Raw genomic sequence first — 17,333 nt, forward strand, 5'->3', positions numbered from 1 at the left:
AAGAACTTAGTTATTGGGGCATACCAAAAAATTAATTTCACCTTCAGGATGAAAGAATGCACTTTTACTTCATGCTTCCTCTTGTTTCTTAGAGAGTTTGATATATCAACTTCATTCTCTGTTACTTACTGTTATAAACCCTGATTTTCTGCTTTAGCAAGTGCTGTTCTTGGCTGGTATATGCTGACACTGAATTCTGCTCACAAATGTCAGCTGTCTGATTTGATATCTGAGACACTGATGGCAGTTTTATATGTTTAGAATATTTGTTAATAAATGCCTTATGTTTTCACTGGATTATGTGTAGGGTAATGGTATTTATGTTGTGATAGAATTATTTGAAAGGAATAAAAAAGCACAAGGCAGCGTTTCTGGCATAAAAAGTAGACCATTCCTTGATAAATGCTGGTATTGTTGTTGATATTATGCTTGATAGAATATTTAGCCACTTTTTTCTCACTTAGGAGCTACCTGAAAGTTATTGGCTTCAACAGGTGTTTTGCAGGAGGAAGTCCCAGTTTTGTACTCTCTAAATACTTCATGAGGATCCTGATAAAAGCTAACACTTTCTGAGGATGTGTGCACTGTGGTTTATGATCAGTAAGTCAAATATTAATTCACTAGTGACATTGTCTTTTGTTTTTTCTTATTTTGTTCTATTGTAACTCCCGTTATGCATTAAAATTATGTTAGTGAAAATGGGTTACAGTGTAGGAAATTAACGTTGTCCAAATGATTTGTTTGGTGAACAGCAAACAAAAATATTAATCTTAAAAATATAAGAAACAAATGTCTTCTTGGCAGAGTTCTTTTCCATTAAGGATTGTCTGCTCAGATGCTTGGGTATCGCCATCAGCTATCTTGTTTTGTTCCCAGTTTGCCAAGTCCAGATTTCAGAGTGAAACTGGCAGCATTTATGCAAGAGCACCAAGCAAATGGCAGCTGCTGTCTGGGCTGCCCAGAGCCGATTAGCTGCAGTGAGGTGTGTGCTGCCAGTGGCCGTCGGCCCGAAGAGACCGGATAATGAGCGTTCCTCCCGCTTGTCACAGTCAGCTCTATCCCGGAAATCTAAAATAAATCACTAGCTGAGCCGTGGCCAGGCTCCTTAGACAAGGGGCTGAATTCAGGAGCCAGCCAGGCTTTTTGAGGTTTCCGCTATTTTTTAACTACAGCCTGAACGCACTTCTGTGTCTTCACCTTCTTCCAAGGAGTATTTTCAGGCAACCCTTTGGTTCTGATCTTACTTATCCAACCTCCCTTTTCATACAGTCTGAATGGGTACTGAGGGAGGACACCCTGGTTTCTGCAGGAAATCGTACAGTCCACTTCTAATTAAAAATCCAACAGAAACAGCCCATGTTTCTACTAAAGCTTCAGCAAACGCTGGAGGAAATGGAAGCTATCCCCTGTTGAGAGAACATCAAAGCAATTTCTGAAACTGAAGATATAATTATTACAGGGTGGCTGTGGCTTTCCCTTCCCATTGCTCGGCTTTCTGCTGCTCTGTGCCGTCGGTCTGGGACTGACTATTTACATTCAGCAGCTTTCTCCTCTACTGAGGATTTTATGTGATACGTATTATTTTTTGAGAGTAGGCACAGCGCTGACTGACCTTCCATTTCCCGGCTGTGAGTGCAAGTACCAAGTCAGCAAATACCTGGTGCTCCGTGTTTGGAGATGACCTTGTGGCGTGCCTTTGAGCCGGCAGCGCTGAGAGAGGCGATTTCTGCTCTTGACCCGGCAGAGGGCATGAGTTGGCTCCTGGGATTCGTGCCAGATCCAAGCGCATGTGGAGAGCGTAACTCATTGTTTATGCACGGCTGTAATTTCTGCCGCTGATAAAACACGCTAGGGCGTGTATTTTGGCGATTATCACTTTTTTTTTTTTTTTGGTGGTTAAAGTCCGGGGACAAATTAGGTATGTGATAATCACTCAGAAATCCACTGCCAGGTGGATCTTGCAGTTTAAAGAGATCATGCCATTTCCTTCTGAAGTTTTCGGTGCTGCCACTGCTGTGGGGAGGTGGGATACCCAGAAAAGTGGAAAGCCCTGCTCAGAGCATGGCTTCAATCACCCAGCAGTGAAGGTGGCTTTCATAAAGAGCTGGGCTGGCCACATCATGCTGCATCTGCTCCTCCTGCTTCTCAGATCTGCAGTGGCTGTCAGGCTGAGCTAACATGATTATTGCCAGGATGAGATTACCCAAAGGTGATTTCTTTTCCTGCTGTGACAGGAGATGGGAACTGACTTTTGGAGTCACACTGGTGGACTAGGGTTTCCTTCAGGAAACTAAAGATGGGAACCATAACTGTGTCATGTATCCCTTCCCACCTCATTTTCCTACATCTTAGATCACCAACACTGCTCTGAGCAGAGCTGTGAGTGCAGTGGGACAGTCACCAGGGATCTGTGAGTGTGAGAGCAGCCCCAGCTCCTGGCTCTGTGGGGGCACCTGCAGGTGATGTTTGATGGGACAGGCATCAGTTCTCTTGAAGAAATTTTTTGGTTTTGTTGTCTCTAATATTGAAGCAATGTTTGTACCAAGTGTTGGTAAGGATATATCTGTGTCAGAATAACAGGCTTAGACAATGCTCATTTTTAAAATGAATGTTGTGTCAATTTATTTGTTATATTTAAAACAGGAGTGGCAATGCCTACGAGAGGGCCTGTGGAGAAGTTATGGGTTATACAGAATACCTAGACTTGTTCCTGCATTGTCTGCAGCGCTGCAGTGTGGTGGGTAGATAATTCCTTGCACATGATCTTCTGATTTGCACCGCAGGCTTAGGAGGAGTAAATCTAATTATTACTCTTGCAAAGACTGTTTGCTGTCCCTTGATTCACTTTTTCCATCATATGCCGGAACAACATGAGTTGTGGCATGTTGAGGGGTTGGTATGATTTTGCATAGATTGCATTTTTGATGTGGCATTCTTAATTGCTATAAAAAAGTTTGGAAGACTTTGAAAAGGAAAATAGTATGATACAGATATATTTGGTGCCAGATCAACAGATCTGTGTTTTGTAAGAGATCAGCATTATGTTCTCTAAGGGAAAACATCACAAAGAGGCTTCCACCATACAGTGACACAATACTACACCTGCACAATAAATCAGGTAATCTGTGATCAGCACCTGTGTCTGTATATTGTATCAGGCCCTTGAAGCTATCTTTCAGTCATTAATAGTCCTTTTGCCTCAGTGCTTAATGATAGTAACAAAGAATTATCTGTGGCAACTGTTGAGGTTCACTGTAATTCACATAGAATCCTTTAAACAACTGTGTGAATCACAAAATCAACTAGGTTGGAAAAGATCTTTGAGATCATTAAGTCAAAACCCTTGAGGGCACGGGGGAATGAGACACCCAGCTGGGCCTCTCTTAACTGGTCACATTTCCCACCAGCCCCTTTCCTCGGGGAGAAAGAGGAATTGGTATTTTCTGCTTCAGAAGATGAAATTAATTTTGTAAAGTGCAGGATGTCCAGGGCTTGCCTGAGGTCTGCTCACAGGGAATGGGCTGTGCCTCTGGTCAGGTGGTCTGTAGAAAATCTCAGCTGCAGGGAACAGTCTGATGGTAATGAATGAGCCACAAATCTGCCTGTGTAACTGTTTGTGGCCACATCATCCCATTTTCAGTGCCTGTCAGCGTTACGTTTCGCCCCAATTTCTTGTCTGTTTCCTTTTCAAACAGTAATTCCACAAATGACTCTATGGAAAAGCCAGATTAAAAAGTCACATAAGCTGCTTTAGCAGCCATTAGTTTAAATACTCTCAGCAGTGTAAGCGTTCATATGCCAAATCAATTCAGTAAATGGAGACAGGTCACTGTATTAAATGGACTGGCCTTTACTCAGGACACCAGGTCCCCGCAGCAAGAGATGCAGGGACTGTTCTCTCTCTCCAACACTTTACACTTACTAGGAACAGTTTATTGGAGAAATTATTTTGTCATTACTCCCAAGTAATGACAGAGATGTGGTTAGAGAGGTCCTTAAGAGGTTTAAAGTATCTCCAGGACTGGGAGGCTGGTGCTTGCTAGTGAATGGAGGTACTCTTGTGTTGGGAGCAGCCGAGTGGGTACAATTCCCTGTCTTTGGCTCCCATCCCTACATGCATGTGCTCCTGGAGTGAGAGGCAGCCTGGAAAACTAACAGCAATACAAACTACCCATGCCTTTCCCTTCCATGGATGCCATGGTCGGAGAAAAGCGCTTTTCTCTTGGCATACTTGGCCAATGCTGCTTGGACAGTTGCACAAAAGAAACGCTGATGGTCTCAAACAGCAGCCTGGGCATCGGATGCTCAGCAGTTGTTGAGATAAATACGTGCCTCTGCTGTGTCTTATGGCCCCTAGTCCCAAATCCTTTCACCAAGTGTGGTAAACCTGTCCTGGTGGGCTGTGGGGAAGGGCTTGCTAGCACCTTTGGCAGGATATGTCTGAGTATGTACCCTGGGGTCCTCTGTATACATGCTGGGTGAACAGAGGCTCTGGGCTTTATATTTCTCTTTCTGTAACAAGAGAGAAATAATATGGTAGGAATATTGACTTTTCAGAAGAAGCAGAACCAGGAGATGCCCAGTGATTTTTGTTTACCTGGCTGTGAGATTCTCACAGGCTGAGCAGATCGAATGACCACACATCCTTTTGCCTCTGCTGTGTGTCTCCTGTCTGAAGAGGCCGTGAGCCCCTTGCAGAAGTTAAACAAGTCACTCATATATTTGTATATGGGTATGTATTCATATATGAGGAGCACTCAATACTCCTCAATGCACAGACCTGTTGTTTCATTACAAATAAAATCAATTTGATATGAGTTTGATTTTAATGCTGTCTTGAGGCAGGGGGTGAGGAAAAGTCTAATGTGAAATTGGTTCATCACTATCCATTCCATGGTTAAAAATATATATATATATGTAAAAAAAAACCCAAACCAGAAGTCTGGTGCTCTTGTCAGGACTTGCAGCCCTGGGGACGTTAGGAAGTGCCTGGACATTGGCTAAGCCTAAAATCTTAGTGCAGTATTAAAGAAATATTCTCATTACACTTCCAGGTTGTGGTGGGTTTTTTGTGGGGTGTTTTTGTGTGGGTGTTTTTTTCTGTTTGTTTTTGTTTTTTTAAATTTTTTAATTTTATTTTATTTTTTGTGACAGGGAAAAAAAACCTAGGAAAAAAAGGATGAATTGAGGTTTCCTTGGGACCCTGAGGAAAGGTGCACACCTGAGGCTGTTGCAGTGATGGGAAATGTCATTAGGCAACCTCAGGTGTGCACCAGCTGTGCACCTTTCTGGCTGTGGGCATAGGATGGGGTGACTTGGCACAGGGCCACTTACTTTGCCCCTCTGGTGGAAGTTTGCCATTTCAGTGTACTCTACTGATGGTAACACAGGACTGAACAAAGAGAAGATATGAAGAGAAGATGCGCTGACTCTTCACTATGACAGGCCATGGTCCCATTAGCATAATAACATTAATCTCTTTCTTCCAATTTCTAAGACTGGCCTTTCTTATGTTATGATGAGGTCTTGGTTTTTATTTGTCTTTAAGAATAAAGAGGAGAGCGAAACTTTTTCCGCCTCCTTCATCTGAAGTGACTTGTTATTTTGTACTATAACTGTGTGCCACAGTACCATTGCAAAGCCTAAGAAGATTTAACTAACCTGTATTTCAGGAGGAAATGATGGCTTAGATTATTGCTTAACTTGCTAATCACTTTAAAAGTACCAGTGAGCAAATTTGAAAATTCTGCAGAATGGAAGTAATCAGATTTTATCCCAAAGGGCCAAGTTTATGGAAGCCAGGTAAATTCCTGTGCAACTTACTTGGGGTCTTTGTCCATCATCTACTGTAGGAGGTTTGGTCCAGTGTGAAAGAGGTTATTCAACTCTTGACTTCAGCAGGTTTACAAATATAGCAAAACTGAACAAATTTCTCCTCTAAATATGTGATCCTACCACTGTGTCCTTGTCTTTCACCTTTGTATCCCCCCTGTTCTCTATGGTGCTGCTGCTCCCCCCATGTCTCAGTGAGGCTGAGTGCCCCTCAGGCAGTGATACTGCTGCTGTGGCCCATGAGATGCCCAGTCTAACCTTGGGAGGCTCAAAATAAATGCCTGGAGTTTATATTTCCTCCAGATATGACCTGTACTGGTTGCTGTCTTATTGCTCCTTGGTTTTGTAGCCAGGAGTCATTGAAAATGTTTGTTTACTTTTCTACTACACAACATTTCCAGGAAAAAAAAAAAGAAATTTGATGCTTCTTGAGGAGAAACGTTCTGGGAGCAGCATGAGAGTATCGTGGGCTCTGGAGTTCCTGCCTACAGCCAGCTTGATTCTGCTTTTGATGTAGAACCCCAATTCCATTTCATCAATGTGTTTGTTTATTTTGCTGAAATTTCATAGCTTTTTAAACAGAAGCTCGCCACATGTTTTGGTAGTGGCTGTGACAGTGCACACAAACGTTTCCTGATTCATTATTTCTCCTTTGACCAGCTCTGTCTGTCCTCTCCTTCTAATCTGTGTTTAGCAGATGAGTGTGTCTCAATAATGAACATTTGAGAATGTCGCAATCTGTGTATGTGGCAGTTCTCCAAGCGAAGGAGGAAAACTGTGGGAAGAGTTCCTGGGTACTCATTTTACTGCTCAGCATTAGGCATCTGTTTAATTGTTCCTAACAAGCTGAAGCAAAATGGACAGGCAGAAGCAATCAGATATATTTTAATTTGCATCTCTTTGACGTTTCCCATGCCAGTATAGGGTTTGGCAGTCATTCTGTCTCTGGAGTATGAAAAAATGCCAGGCTTGCTGAGGGTGGGCTTCCCTTGTCTCCATGTGGTGTTTGAAAAGGGCAAAAGTGAGAAGTGGAGGAACTTGCAGCCTTATTAAATCTATCATTAAGTTTTGAGATGAGCCTGTAACTTTAATGGTGCATGGTTGTTTACTTTAGGATGATTTGGTTGTTGGGGTTCATTTGCTCTTATGCTCCTTAAGCAAACTGGCTGGTGAGAAAACAGCTGGTCAGAAGAAGTGCTATTGCAGAGGCAGAAATAGAACATACAGGCTCACGAGTAAGAATGTAACCTATCACTGTCCAAGGTAAAAGGCGTGGAGTGATCTGGCCCTGGCAGCTGTAAAACTGTTTGCATTCAGCAGGAGGTGGAACCCACTCCCTGGGACCCCTCAGGGCTTTCCCTCTCTGAGAATGGGAGACCTCCTGAAACCCCTGCTTTGGTGCTGAGGACTTACTTCTTTCTGGAGCAATTGCCAAGCAAAAGGCAGGGTTCTCTCCAGTTGTTTTACTGAAGTCATCCTTATTCTAGGTTTTGAGCCTGTTTTAGCTCTTCTCACTACTAATTTACAGTGGTGGTCCACCCCTAATTAGGGGATGTATCAGTTTTCCTTGTGAAGGTCTCATGATGTCTACAAAGGGTTGTCCTGGAAAAACTAGTGGGAGTTTGATTCACAGAAATGCCTCCATATCAGTGTTAATGATTTGTAAATATAGCCAGGAATAAGGAGCTTTAGGAGCAGCCCCAATTGCTTGTTGTGCTTTTTGGGATGGCTGTTTGTATGAGTGAGTTCTGTGACCAATCTACTCATGTCTGGCAGACTAAGGGCTCACAAGTCCCACATTTTCAAAAAGATGTTGACAATTCAGCACTATTGCAGTCATCTGTTAATATGCACCAAACAGCTTACTACATTTTCTCTTAAAAGTGTGGGAATACTTCTACCTCTTTCTAGCCTTCTTTTGGGTGTGGTTTCGTTTTGGTTTTGTTTTTGCCTTTTTTTTCTGTCTGTTCCTGCATGGTTAACTGGAGTCAACTTGAGGTTAAAGCTAATTTAAACTGGATGCTATATTTAGCATTTATGGTGCTAAAAGGATTATAGGAAAATAGATACTGCATAAGTGGCCGTAATCTTCTCACTGCTTGTATTACTTGAGTGGCAGAGAATGGGGTGCCAATCTGAGATTAAAAACCTAATTTTAGGGAGTTAACAAGAGTCACATTGAAGCAAAAAGTACAGAGGGATTAAATTTTGTGGACTTAATTTTTTTAATTAAGGGCCCCTGACCTGCTTAAAACCTTGCAATCATAGCTTTAACCAAAGCCTATGATTCTAAATTATGGACTATTTCCATACACCAATTTAATAAAATCAAGCTAGACACTTCAGTTTTACCCTTGATGGAACAGCCAGGATACATTTTCAGAGGTCAATTTTTTCCACTTCCTGAAGCTTGGCAAGCCAGCTCTGTGCCATAATTTTTGATTGCTGGAGGCAGCAGTTAGCCAGCTCCTCATCTGTATTCCGTCCTTCATAACAAGCAAGCCCAGCCTGGGATGTGAGGAACCAGTGCAGATGGCAGCTCTGCAGCTCCAGTACTGCCCCTTGGTCACAGTACAGACACCTCACCTGAAAAGACTTCCCAGGTAATTTCTTTTCCACCACCCGGAGAGAAAAGAAAGACGAAACAGACAAGTAATGTTGTTTGCAGCCATGGCCTTATGGCTCTGGCAGGAGGGTGGGCTACCTCTGAAAAGAGACACACAAAATTTTGAACCATGGAATTCCCATCATGCATGATAGACGAACCAGGTTGTCTGAGTTAAATTGTCAGTATGACTGAGAAAGGACTGGCTGCTAGCACCGAGGCACTGCAGGAGGGAGCCTGGTGACTTGGTGAGACACAATCACAGCCCCGGCCTCCTGAGGGTTATTCTGCGTTCTTCCAGTCATTTTTAATGGCTGCCACCAGGAGGAGGGATGGATCTTGCATTCTGACTGCAACAGAAACTGAAGCAAAATCGGCATCCAGAGAACGTCTGAACTGGGCTCCCTTTAATTCCTGCTTGTCTGTAGGCTTTTAAATGACAATTAAACCCTCTTAATGGGATTTGTGTACCATATGGCACCTTTCTCACAGGATGACACTTTCTTGTTGCTATCTTGTCATTTGTCCGTATCTTCAAATAGTTTTCAGCCAGAAAAACAATAGGCACCATTTAGAGATATCCAAGGAGAGAACACCATCCCTTTGGATAATTATTTGTAAATATTTGTTTGAGGCATTGTGCTCTCCTGCGGTGGTAAATCAATGGATAGAATTCAGTGGTGTCCTGGTTTAACCCTCAGCCAGCAACTAAGCCCCGCAGAGCTGCTCACTCACTCCCCCCCCGCAGTGGGATGGGGAGGAATTGGAAGAGTAAAAGTGAGAAAATTCGTGGGTGGAGATAAAGACAATTTAATAGGTAAAACAAAAGCCACGTCCATAAGCAGAGCAAAACAAGGAATTCATTCAGCACATCCCATGGGCAGGCAGGCGTTCAGCCGTCCCCGAGAAAGCCGAGCTTCCTCACGTGTAACGGTTACTCGGGAAGAAAAATGCCATTGTTCTGAATGTCCCCCTCTTCCTTCTTCTCCCAGCTTGATATGCTGAGCATGATGTAATACGGTCTGGAACATCCCTTAGGTCAGCTGGGGCCAGCTGTCCTGGCTGTGTCCTCTCCCAGCTCCTTGTGCACCCCCAGCCTCCTCGGTGGTGGGTGGGGTGAGGAGCAGAAAAGGCCTTGGCTTGTGTGAGTGCTGATCAGCCAAAAGGAAGACATTCCTGTATTATAAACACTGAATCCAAAACATTGCTGTATACCAGCTGCTATGAAGAAAATAATTCTAACCCAGCCAAAACTAGAACAAGGGGGAAGCTCAGGCCTCTGACATATTATAGCAAAAATAAGTTAATAAATGCTCAAAGACTGTTGAGTGATAGGATTCTGACATGCCTCTAGTCCTGAATTCCTTAGTTTTGTTTGTAATACTCTCATTTTTGCTGGTAATGGATTCTGAGAAAGAGCAATTGCAAAAGGACACCAATTTTATCATTCTGTGTAGCAGAAGACACTAAGGTATTCCTTGTCTTACTGATGCTTGCAATGTTTGCTTCTCTTTTAATTTCTTCCTAATCCTATTTCAAAGCACTGAGGTTCAGCCAGCAGTAGTCACACAGCTGTTTCATGGTAGATGGAGCCTTTAATTATGGGCAATGCCATGGGATTAATGTTTCTAATTTCATCTGCTGAGTGGAGTTTCACTGGAGTCAAGAACCATGTTTTTTTCACAGTTGCTCCAGGTCGAAACTCATTGCTGCTTCATGTGTTGTATTTATGAGTATGGCTGCTGTAGACATTTGATTTTAAATGCCATTTTTAGGCAATTGTGTCAAATCTGCTCTTCCCACCTGTCTATCCCACAGCAGGTCTGCAGTGCTCTCCAGTGTTTCCCCTGGAGCATCCTGCCTCTGAATAAGCACCTGGTACCTTCTAAATTTTCAGACCAGTGAAAGCTGGCCAGTGTGACTCCCTTCAGCAAGCACGTTTGGATCAGACCTGACCGTATCTGTGATGTGCTCCACACACATCCAAGTGCTCTCTGGATGAGTTTGGAGAAAGCAGGGGAATGTTTCAAACTAGTTTTGGCCTTCACAAGGGTTAATCACTCCCCACTGCTACTCAAGAAGATTTTGCACTTGGTTTGCATCCTTATGAGTGGATTATGATCTCTCAAACACCTGCTGTCAAAACCTTACCTGTCAGAACAGGACACAAGGTTACCCCTTCTCCCTGACCATGAGGCCAACAATGCTGACCCTTCATCCTTGGCAGCCATAGCCCCTGTAGCATCATTTGAGCCATCATGGATTGATGGCACACTGCAAGCACATTGATTACAGTATAGGCAGTCCTGTTTCACCAAGGGCTGAGGAAATCAAGCTGAAATAGGGGAGCTAAGGGGTCACTGCTTACTGAGCCAGGAAGGACAACCATAATCATCTAGTCTGAAACTAGGCCCAAAGTGTAACTTCAGAGCTATCAGTTTTGTCTAAAAGGCTGCAAGTGATGGTGGTTTCACTAGTTCCCCTGATAAGCTGTTTCGGTCTTTCATTACTTTGTTGCTGGGAAATTCCCCTTATTTCAAGGCTGAATTTTTCTGACTTCAACTTTTATTCATTGGCTCTTTGTCAGCCAGATTGGAAGGCTCCTCACGTATGTCTTCCCCAGGAGCAAATACCTACTCAGTGTGATGAAGGTATGTCTATGTTTTCTCTTCAGTGAGCTGAATATGTTGAGCTTCTTACCCATCATGTCAGAAGGCATGGGCTTTTTTTTAAAGCCAGAGAACTCATTTGTGACACTCACTTGAACTCTGTCCAATGTCTTCAAATCCTCTTAAAATGCAGACACTAGGACAGCATTCAGTTAACCTAGTAAGGGTCTTGGCAGTGCTGCCAAATGATGCTGAAATCCTTCATTATTTCTGCTTCATATTATTCTCCCCCACCCATATTCAAGAATCTCATTAGTTCTTTTCGCAACAGCATTGCCCAGACAGCTTACATTGAGGCGATTATCTATAATGACCCCTAAATCCTTTTCTGTGCTCTGTTTTTCAAAGCAAAATCTTCTGTCTTGTAAATATAAGCAACTGCCTTTCTTGGATCTCAAACGCTTGATCTTACCAAAATACATTTTTGCAGGTTACAACTATTTACCCTGATGGCTCATTTACCCATCTATCTCTTAGTTACTACTCCACACAGTTTTATGTCACCTGGAGATGGGACTATAGCATAGAGAAGCAAAACCAAAGAGTCAATCAAGGAAAAAGTCTCTGGTTTTAAAATGTCCGTATTCAGTGGTATCTAACTAAGAACTGTATTTTAAGAGCTGCCAGTAGCCTTGTATTCAGTTCAGAGAACGTGTTATGTGGTACTTCCATAAAGGTGTAATTGGCTGTATTTTACTTATCCTTACAAGTATCCTGGAGAAATTCAAGTTTTCACTAGGAACACATGAGTCTTTGCATTTTGTCCTGGAAAAAAATACCATGATCTAAATTTCTTCACATCTAGTCAAGTCAAATCAATTCCAAGTTGCTTGTTCTCATTCAGTTGGCAAAACCAGATCCAATCATTAATTAAAAATAATTATTCCTAATTGGTAGTTCAAGAATGTGGTTCTAGGAAGGTCTTTTCTGGCTTAAATAATTCAATGATGCTGAGTTGCCTAGTCCCAGGTTTTTGAATCCTTGCTGAAAACAGGCTGCAGTGAAGCAGCTCAATGGGCTGACAAAGGACACAAAAATCTTCCCTCTTTTCAGATTTATAGTCTGATTAAGGTGCTTTTCCTTACTTTCTGTGTGGATTCCACTTTTGGGGAGAGCTTATGTACCAAATTCAGGCTTGGGGACCATCCTCCAGGAGTTGATGTATCACACGTCAATGTCAAGTATCTCAATATGTAAATTCTTTGAAGAAAAAGGGCTAACTGTAAATCAGCCCGCTGTCTGATTTTTGTTATCTATTTCAAGAAAGTTGAATCCTTCCTAATAAGGAAAGGCTTCAGAGTTATCTGGGAAATGGAGCATTTAATCCACGCATCAGAGGCACCATTCCATGTGATATCTAGGACATGCTGCCACTCAATGAGCTGCTGAGACTGAAGAGTGCTGCCTGTACTGAAGAGTGCTGATCAGCCTCAAAGTTTGAACTGACTCCGGTTCAGTAGTGAAAGAGCTGACAAATATTGCCAACAAAGCATTGGGTTTGCCTTCCTTCTGTTTGTTTGATGGCATTTTCCCTGCCCCATCTGTAGTTGACAGCAACCTTAAGCTGCTGCTTCTACAGTTGACTTGAGATGGTTTCTCATCTGATATGGTATAATTTGGTTGCAAAACTGCTTGTCTTTGAATGATGGGTCAGCTGCTGCTTCTACAATTGATTTCAGCACAATGGTTTCTCATCTGATGTGATATAATTTGGTTGCAAAACAGCTTACTGATAGAAAAATCAAGAATGTTGCTGTAGCACCGTGGTGTAGTTCAGTAGAATAAATCTTGGGACAGTGGACACAAATCAACGAACGCCATGGAAAAATCTGTTTTCTCACTGTTCACCAAGAAAATTAAGAGTGTCTTCTCCAGAAATTAGAGCCTCCAATTGTCACCTGTCAAAACAGAGTTTGTTTTCACGGTCAAGTTCTAAAGCACATTGAAAATTTAGCACTCTTGCTGTAGAACTTGCAAGTTTGCACTCCACTTCCACTTATATAATATTCTTTGCTGATTTTTATAAGAAAGAATCATAGAATGGCTTGATGTGGTTTGGAAGTGATCTTAAAGATCACCCAGCTCCAACCCCTCTGCCTTAAGCAATGAAACCTTTAACTAGACCAGGTCGTTCAGAACCCCATCCAACCTGGTCTGTATGTAAGTGAACTATTGCTGTCACCATTTAAAAATAAGATACACATTTGTAGGACACAAATGTTTGTCTTCCTAGAGTCATAATCTTGTACTACAATAATTAGAATTATTTTTCAAACTGGACTTTTGACAGCACTGTAAAAAAGTATGAGACCTTGCTTTACAACTCCCCAATTATTTTTCTAATTCCCAAGAACTAATTGTTGGTAAACAAAGCACATTTTCTACCATTAGAGACCTACTGAACTAGGTATTGTCTTCTGAAACATATTTCTAAACAATGTTTAATTAGTTTACATTAATTTGAGACCTGTGTAATTACAATTAGATTTCTTTAAAATAGGTAATTGAATTTGCATCTGAAATACATTAAATCGGCATTTAGGTGCAAAATCTTAATTGTCTTGACCATTTCTGTGGGTCAGAGTCTCAAGGGAGGTATCAACTCTCTGCAGCTCCCTTTGTCTCCCTTCTCTGGCACTGCTCAGGGGTGTTATTCCTAACCAGTGAGCTCTGTGATTGTCTCCTGCTTCTTCTGAAACAAGGAAAACCTGTGTCCAAGCACAGCCCCTTTACACAGCACTGGCTCTCCTCTGATGGTTCTGTGATCTGATGTTCCATTCTGAACAAAGCCTGCTTTGGAAAATTTCATATGTGGCAAACACTGGAAGAAATTACAGGCTGCAGAAATCTAAGGGTCTCAAAGTGTTTAAAAAATAATTCTTAAACCTTGCATTTACAATTTCAGTTGTATTAATAATCATTCAGGCTTGCATCTCCTTGAGAAGAATTTTTGTGCTTCCTGGTGCTGTTATTGGATCCTTTTGTCTTTTAATGACATACACAAAAGATTACTTTACATTAGTAAACTTCCAAACAAACCTAATATAGATGTGTAGGCACGTGTGTTCACCATGGGGAAATTCTTACTATTTAACAGAATCTTAATGTACCAGGCCCGCCCTCCCTTTTTCTCTGCAGAGAGTGGAATGCCTGTTTTCATAACAAAAAGCCTTCTGAGTATTTACTGTGTTAGCCTGGCTGGGGCAGCTCATGCAGACCACTGACAAACAATCTTGAGTGTGATTATGTATAAAAAGGCAGATGGTACCAAATATGGCTGTTTAACTCCAACATGTGAACTCTCACTATCATGGGCTGAGGTGTGAGCCTCTACTTCGTCATCCTTGCAGGTGAAACACGAACAGATATTTAAGTGAGACGTAACAGGAAGGATGAGTACTTGTGACTATCACTTGCCATTCATCATGCTATAGGAATCTTATATATCACTTTTTGTCTTTGTATCCCACCTTGTTGAACCAAACCAATCACAAGCATTTGGGTCCATGTTTAAGATTTTGGCAGTCCTTTTATTCCCTGTGATGACAGAACCAGCTCACTGCCCTGTTTTACAGTAGTGCAGTTCAAAGAGGCTTGATGATAGAGTGGGAATAGTGCAGATTGCTCCTCTGATCTTATTGCTGAATTGTTGTGTCATGCTCCCATCAGCTGTACTGAGGGTGCTGGGAAAAGCACATCACAACGTGTGTGAGGCACGTGGGGAATGTGTACTGCAGAAAAGCCTGACTCTTTTATTGAACTGTAGGGTGTTTGTAAGTGTGGGCAGTGCGTGAAAGCTGAGTCAGCAAGATCTGGATTTGCAGCATTATTGAGGACACAGTAACTTCATTTGGAGTTGTGGGCATTTAATAACCTTGAAAATAGAACTGCATGAAATGCTGTTTAAGGTGTGAGGCATTTATGTGTGCTGAAAGAAAACCTGAAGAAATTATGCTTTGTTATCTAGAGATAAGGAGGAAAAATTGCCTTCTGTTTTTTTCTTTGAAAGTCTGTTTTCCATCAGTGTGTCAAAACGCTCACTGACACAAATGAGCAGAATTAGTTTGCCTGTAAGAGGGATGGCAGGATGTTTAAGTGATATTGGATATAACGCTGCCGATCACTGGGTGTTAAGAGTGGTTGGATACTGAATCAAGGAATTGAAGCCTAAGGAGAGGCCCACCTTCCACTTCTGTTTTGTTTGGGTGGTCCCCAACAAAGGGTTGCAGTGGCTAATGTGACATAACCTGAGGTGTCATTTAATTATTTTTAACAGTGGGCACACAGTTGTAGTCACTCTCATCTTTAGTGACAGGACAGCTATTAATCACTGCTGTTCATATTGGCTGTACTGGCTCAAGCTGAGACTCCATTTTTTTTGTTCTTGTGCAGTTTGGTTTAGAGCATAGGTGGAATACCATGTGTATAGGAGTGTCTTGCATCCCCTGTATAAATAACCCCCTGGCCTGTACTTTGGTTAGGGTAATGTAAATCCTGTTTGTAGCCATCTGGGACTCTCCAGAGTGCAAAAACATGATTGCATTTTGTATGCTTCGGCCTAAACTACTCAAGATAACACCTTGTTGTGACAGGTGTTATCAGGACAGTAACAGATATCCATTGGTAAGATCAGGACAACCAGCAGTGCCATGGGGCTCTGGGCAGCACATTGTGGTGAAGGCTGACTGTGCGAAGGATAAACTGTGTGATTAACTGGAATTGTGTGTAGGGCTTCTTGGTGCACTGCAGTTTGCTTTCAGACATTTTGCTGAAGCACAGGACACTTGTTTAGGCCATTGTTAGGGTCATCAACCACTTCTCAATGTGGATAAATCAGTGGTGAGAACTAGTCATAGCCAGAAAAGTGACCAGTTGTGAGGTACTGCTAGATCTTGGTGACCAGTCCCAGGAGACTCTCATGTTTATTTCCTTGTCTTTTTTTTGTTTCAATTTTTTTTTTTTTTTTTTAAGAGAGAAAGTATTCATAATCCAATAATTGAGTCATGAGCAACCCAAATTTTGCTCCTCTTTGGCAGGAAGTCAGCAGGCAAAGCTATAAACTAGAATTTTAACGGTTTGTTCAAATGCTTTGTTTGCCTCTCTTCCCTCAGTCAGGAACTTGTATGAAGGAGCCCCTAGGGTGGGACAGCTATGGGCCCAATGGGACTGGCTGAGAAGCATTTGTTGAAGATATTTAGGGGAGGAGATAAATGCCAGGAGCAATGACATCTTTAGGTTTAAAGGTGCAGAGTGAAAGCTGGTGGGATTTCTGACCCAGTGGGAGAAGCACAGTGCACAGGAAACCATGTGAAGTGAGGTCTCTCTCTCTCCCTTGGGTGGGACAAGCTGTTCTCATCTCCCTGTAATGCACTGTACTGCCTCTGCTTAGTCCCAAGCTTATAGCACTACACTGGGCCATATGAACACATCCTGTGTCCTTCACAGTCCCTCTGTAAGTTTTGCACAGTCTCTGGGTCTGAAAGGTTTCAGTGACTTTGTTACCTTGTGTTTCTTCAGTGGGGCTCTAGAGGACAGCTTTTGTTGCTGCTCAGGACAGAAACCCCATTTGTCTCAAGGCTTGAATACCATTTACCAATGTTATGCTCTCTAAGTCATGATATTCAGCTTTACCCACCAGTACTTCTCAGTAATCAATATGAAAAAGAATGCACAAACTTAAGCAGAGGCACGTTTAGATTTGTAGCTGTCCAACAGAATGAAGAAACAGCTCTGCTGCTCTCTACTCCCACATTAGAAAGTTTGCAGTAAGTCAAAAATCAATCTGCAAATGGACTAAGCCAAAGTCTGGGATGAGTTCCTGATGTATGTTTCCTTTAAGCCAAAGGGACTCAGTCCCTAACCAAATGTCTTTAGCTGTTATTTATTAGATTATTACAGTCTTTTTATGTAAGCCATAATGTGCTTCAGTAGGCAGACATAAAGAACACTCCTCAAACCATGAACTTCAGAAAATGCACATCAAACTAATTTTACTGTTATGTTCCATCATTCTTCTGCTCCTGGGAGCAGCAGTCATTCCATCTCTCATGCCCTGTATCCCTGGTTCAACAAGCCTGTCTCTGCTCTCCTCACCAGCCACCCCTTCTGAGCCAACACTCTCCTTCATGTCCTCCCTACTGTGTTCAAGCCTCTCCCTGTGTTTGATCATCTCTGTGGCCCTTTTCTAGTTTATCCTCTCTGAGATGGAATGACGCAAACTATGCGCC

The sequence above is a fragment of the Hirundo rustica genome, chromosome 8, assembly GCF_015227805.2.
Source record: "Hirundo rustica isolate bHirRus1 chromosome 8, bHirRus1.pri.v3, whole genome shotgun sequence".
Lineage (NCBI taxonomy): Eukaryota > Metazoa > Chordata > Aves > Passeriformes > Hirundinidae > Hirundo > Hirundo rustica.